The 5,567-nt window shown below is 45.0% G+C and overlaps 1 pseudogene; it reads left to right on the top strand.

The window, feature by feature from the left end:
* The first annotated feature begins 1,318 nt into the window (after positions 1-1,318).
* Positions 1,319-2,736, top strand: LOC132494708 (PC-esterase domain-containing protein 1B-like; annotated as a pseudogene).
* The last annotated feature ends 2,831 nt before the right edge of the window (positions 2,737-5,567 follow it).

Raw genomic sequence — 5,567 nt, 5'->3', positions numbered from 1 at the left:
CAGCCACTTGGGAAAGCAGTCTGAGCATTTCTGAAAGCACTAAATTTGCACCCATCACACAACCCAGCAATCACAGTTCAGGGCTCATCCCAGAGAAATGAAAATCTAGGTTCTCACAAAATCCTGTACAGTAATGTTCGCAGCAGCATGATTTGCAATAGCCAAAAACTGGAAACAACCCAACATACTTTCGGGTGAATGGTTGAAGTGACTGTGACTGTAGTACGTCCATAGCATAGAATAGTGCTCAGCGAATAAAAAGGGAACAGAGTATTGACACATTTCTACCACTGGAAAACTAATTTTCTAATGAAGAAAACAGTATAGGGTTTATAAAGTGGACACACTGGATGAGCACCAGAGAATGATGTAGAGGGAAAAAGTTAATCCCCCAAAGTTATATTCTGTACAATCTATTTATACAGAATTCTTGAAATGCAGACAGTTTAGCAATTACCAGGCATTAGGGGAATGGCGCAGGAGGAGTTACCCATGGGGGAAAGCAGGTAAAGGGTATACGAAAATCTCTCTGTATTATTTCTTACAAGTGCATGAGAACCCACAATGAGGTGACAATAAGTAGTTTAATTAAAAGAAAAAAATTAGAGTTGAACCCTCTACTATTTGCACTAGACCCGAGTATTCTGCCAATCATTGCTTGTAAATCCTGGCTGTAGATCAGTCCCCAGCGAGATTCTCCCGCTGGGAATGGCGTCTCTCCCCTGGCGGAGACATTCCTCAAATGCCTCTAGTAAAGGAGGTGGCAGTACAAAAGGAGAACCAAGCCAGCAATAAAGAAATTCTCAAGTAGAGGTGGGAACGCATACAGGAAGCAAGAGCCAGGGGCAAAAAGAGGCATCTCAGATGCGCCCCATTATTGAGATACTGGTAAAACAAAGAAGGGACAGTGGACTGGATATGCCCAGAAGTGCAGCGTAATAGCAGTCCAAGCCCGAGATATTAGAAAGCAAGCAGGGATCCGCTGAAAGAGAACGCTCACTGCAGTTGAGCGGGGCAGGTTCCCGTGGGGGTCCTGCGCCTCACCTCCGCCAGGCGGAGCCTGGGCGCTGCACAGGCGCCTCCGCGGGTCAGAGGTCACGTCCCGGGCCAAAGTCAGTTTTGGCTGAGGCGGACTTCAGGGCGCCAACAGGCTGCCTCCTTTCTCCTCGCTGCCCGGGACCCCCACGCGGGGAGTAATGCCCGCGCCCAACTGCGCACCGCCCTCTCTTTCCCGTGTACTTCTGCCCTTCCCCAGAGCTCTCCTCCGACCTGCCCGAGGAAAGGCAGGAGCCAGGCCTCCCGCCTGCCCTCCCCCACCATGGCCCACCTGCGGGCTTGCGAAGTCCGGCAGCTGCTGCGCAACAAGTTTGTGGTCGTCATGGGGGACCCCATGCAGGGGGCCGTGTACAAGGACCTGGTGCTCCTGCTGCCGAAAGACTGCCTGCTCTCTTCCAGCCAGCTGAAGGCCAAGGGCGAGGTGAGCTTCGAGCACTATGTGCCGCGGGAGGGCGGAAGGCAGAAACGCCTGCACAGCTGCACGCACTACCGCGACGTCCGCAGTTTCTGCTCCGGCCACGACCAGGTGCGTTTCTACTTCCTCACGCATGCGTACTCCGCGTACGTAAAGACGTCCTGGAACATCTGCGTCGGGGCGACCACGCTCCGCACGTGGTGGCCATGAACTCCTGCCTCTGGGACCTCTCCAGGTACGGCCGGGATTCCCCAAGGAGTTACCTGGAGGGCTTAGAGAGTCTGTTCGGCCGCCTGGACAAAGTGCTGCCCGAGGCCTGCCTCCTGGTGTGGAACACGGCCCTGCCAGTGGCGGAGGTCGTCTCCGTGGCTTCCTCCTGCCGGAGGACTTATTCCGAGGTGCGTGCCTGCGGGAAGAAGTGATAGACGCCAACTTCTCTGCTCGGCGGAGGCCAGCAGGTACGGCTTCGACATGCTGGACCTTCATTTCCACTTCGGCATGCAGGACAGCACCGGCAGCGAGATGGCGTGCACTGGGACAAGCGCGCACACTGCCACCTCTCCCAGCTGCTGCTGGCGCATCCGGCCGACGCCTGGGGCGTGGACCTCCCCTGCCGCTACCCCGTGGGCAGGTGGATCAGGGATGGTCCCACCCAGGGACTTCCAGGCCCGGTGGACGGTAGGCAGCCCCGGGACAGCAGAGGTGACCCAGGCGAACATCCCTTGTCCTGGTTCCCAGCCACATCCGCATGCCTCCGCGGCAACCTTCGGAACCCTTTCCCCAGGCGCGACCTCCGTTCCAGCACTACCTGCAAGGCACCTGTGTGCCCTACCACTCAGCTTCACAGCACGGGCAGTTCTCCAGTGATTCTTCAGCGTGCCAGGTCAGATACACACTGGCGAAGCAAACTCGATGATTGTCTGGGAGACACGTGTGGGCCCGATTCGCAGAACTGCTACCCAATATCGGAGCAGAAGGTCGCCTCCCTACCCTCCCCAGTGCCCCAGTGGGCCATGCAGACGCCAGTGAAGGCGCACCAACAGATGGACCCAAGCACACCCAGAGGCAAGACCCCAGTAGCCAGACCTAGACCTGGGCTCCTTCCCAACGTAGTCAATAGGCTGGACAGACTGCCCGACTTCTCTCACTCAGGCGTGGCCTTCAGCAACCCTGCAATGGTGAGGACTCCTTCACTCTCTTACTTTCACCGGTCAGCAACCTCACACATTCTTCTTTGCCAGAGCCTTCACCCCACTTCTTGGTGAGGGGGCAAGAACCCAGACCATCACATCATTCTCCTCTTAACGTTTGTGCAGAAATGAGCTCTAAATGAAAAAGTACACACACGGTTAAGCCTTGCCTAAATATAAGTCTTCCAACAGTATTCTCCCTAGACATTTTTCCTGAAAAGAAAAAGGGAAAAATTTTGAACCTTAAGACTTACCAAAACGTTTCTAGTGACTTCAGTATCACCATTAGTTTTTACATACATTTGTAGAACTTACTCCCCAAAGCTTTCACCACAAATTGTCTTGCACATTCCTTAATTAAATTTATCTGTGCTTCAACATAATATTTATCCTTAAAAAAAGTATTCCATTCACTAACACAAGAGTTTTTATTTTCTGTTAGAGACATATTTTCTACTGTTGAGCTCATCAAATACCTAGCATATTTTTAAAAATAGACTTCATTTTTTAGAGCAATTGTAGATTCATAGCAAAATTGAGAGGAAAGTAGAGAGTTCTCATATACTTCCCATACACAGCCTCCCCCAGTATCAATATCCCACACCAAAATTGTACATTTGTTTACCTTAAGTGAAACTACACTGATGCATCATTTCACCCAAAATCCATTTTACACATTAGGGTGCACTGTTGGTGTTGTACATTCTATGTTTTTTGACAGATGTATAATGACATGTATAGTATCATACAGAATAGTTTTATTGCCCTAAAATTCCTGTCTTCTCCTCTTCTTCATTCCTCCCCCATCCAACCCCTCGCAACCACCCATCCATAATGGTCTCCAGAGTTTAGTGTTTCCCAGAATGTTATATAGTTCGAATCATACAGTAAGTAGCCTTTTCAGATTGGCTTCTTTTACTCAGTAATTTGCCTTTAAGTTTCTTTCATGGCTTGATAGCTCAGTTGTTTTTAGTGGTGAAAAGTATTCTGTTGTCTGAATGTACCACTGTTTATCCAGTCACCTGCTGAAGGACATCTTAGGTGCTGCCAAGTTTTGGAAGTTATGAAAAAAGCTGCTGTAAACATTCATGTGCAGGTTTTTGTGTGGATATAAGTTTTCAGCTCCTTTGAGTAAATATCAAGGAATGCAGTTGGTGGATCACATGGTGAGAGTATGTTTAGTTTTCTAAGAAAATGCCAAACTACCTTCCAAAATGACTCTACCATTTTGCATCCCATCAGCAACTAATAAGAGTTCCTGTTATTCTACATCCTCACCAACATTTGGTGTTGTCACTGTTTGGATTTTCACCATTCTAATAAGCACAAGGTATCTTGTTGTTTCAGTCTGCACTTCCCTAAGGACATTATATTGAGCTTATTTATTACTTATTAATTATTATTATTATTACATTTATTTATCATTATTCATAAGCTTATTTGCCATCTGTATATATTCTTTGATGAAGTGCCCATTTTTAATCAGCTGTTCCTTTTCTTATTGAGTCTTAAGATTTCTTTGTATGTTTTGGATAACAGTATTTAATCATATGTCTTTTAGAAGTAACTCCCAGGCTGTGGCTTATCTTCTCATTCTCCTGGTGGTGTCTGTTGCAGAGGAGAAGTTTTTAATTTTGAGGAAGTCCAACGTATCAGTTTCTTTCATGGATTGTGCCATTTGTGTTGTATCTAAAAATTTATCACCAAACCCAAGGTCATCTAGATTTTCTCTTGTGTTATGTTCTAGGAGTGTTTTAGTTTTGCATTTTACATTTAGGTCTATGATCCATTTTGAGTTAATATTTGTGAAGTGTATAAAGTCTGCGTCTGGATTCATTTTTTTTGCATGTGGATCCAGTTCTTCTCACACCAGTTGTTGCCTGAAGTGTCTGTCCTCCAACTTTTTTTTCTCCTTTAATGTTGTATTGGCTATTCTTATTCTCTTGTCTTTTTATGTAAGCTTTAAAATCAGTTTGTCAGTAGCCACAAATAGCTTGCTGGGATTTTCATTAGGATTACAATGAATCTATATCAGGTTGGGAAGAACTGACATCTTGACAGTAGTCTGTCTTCCTATCCATGAATGTGGAATATCTCTCCATATATTTAGTTCTTTGATTTCTTTCATCAAGATTTCATAGTTTTCCTCCTATAGATATCTTGTACATATTTTGTTATGTTTATACTATGTAGTTTAGGGGGATGTTAATGTGAATGGCATTGCGTTTTTTATTTCAAGTTACAGGTTTTCATTGCCCGTATATAAGAAAGCAATTGACTTCTGTATATTTACCTTGTATCGTACAACCTTACTATAATTGCTTCTTGGTTCCAGGAGTATTTTTTTTGATTCTCTCAGATTTTCTACAGACAGTTATGTCATCTGTTAACAAGTACAGTTTATTTCTTCCTACCCAATTTGTATATGATCTATTTCCTTTTCTTGTCTTGTAGCATGAGCTAGGGCTGCCTATGATGTTGAAAAGGAGTGGCTAGAGGGGATATCCTTGCCTTTCTCCTGATCTTGGGGAGAAAGCTTATAGTTTCTCACCATTAAGTAAGATGTTAACTGTAGATTTTTGTGTATGTTTTTAATTAAGTTGAGGATGGTCTCCTCAATTTCTAGTTTGCTAAGTTTTCATCATGAATGGGACTGGATTTTGTAAAAGGCGTTCTCCGCATGTACGAATATGATTATGTGATTTTTCTTCTTGTTGATGTGATGGATTATGTTAATTTTATTTTTGGATGTTGAACAAGCTTTGCATCTAAAATAAATCCCACTTGGTCATAGTGTAAAATTATCTTTATACATTGTCGACTTGATTTGCTAATATTTTGTTGAGGATTATTGCATCTATATTCTTGAAAGATATTTGTCTGTAATTTTCTATTATTGTAATGTT

The sequence above is a fragment of the Mesoplodon densirostris genome, chromosome 8 (assembly GCF_025265405.1).
Source record: "Mesoplodon densirostris isolate mMesDen1 chromosome 8, mMesDen1 primary haplotype, whole genome shotgun sequence".
NCBI lineage: Eukaryota > Metazoa > Chordata > Mammalia > Artiodactyla > Ziphiidae > Mesoplodon > Mesoplodon densirostris.
This window is presented reverse-complemented; position numbering and strand designations above follow the sequence as displayed.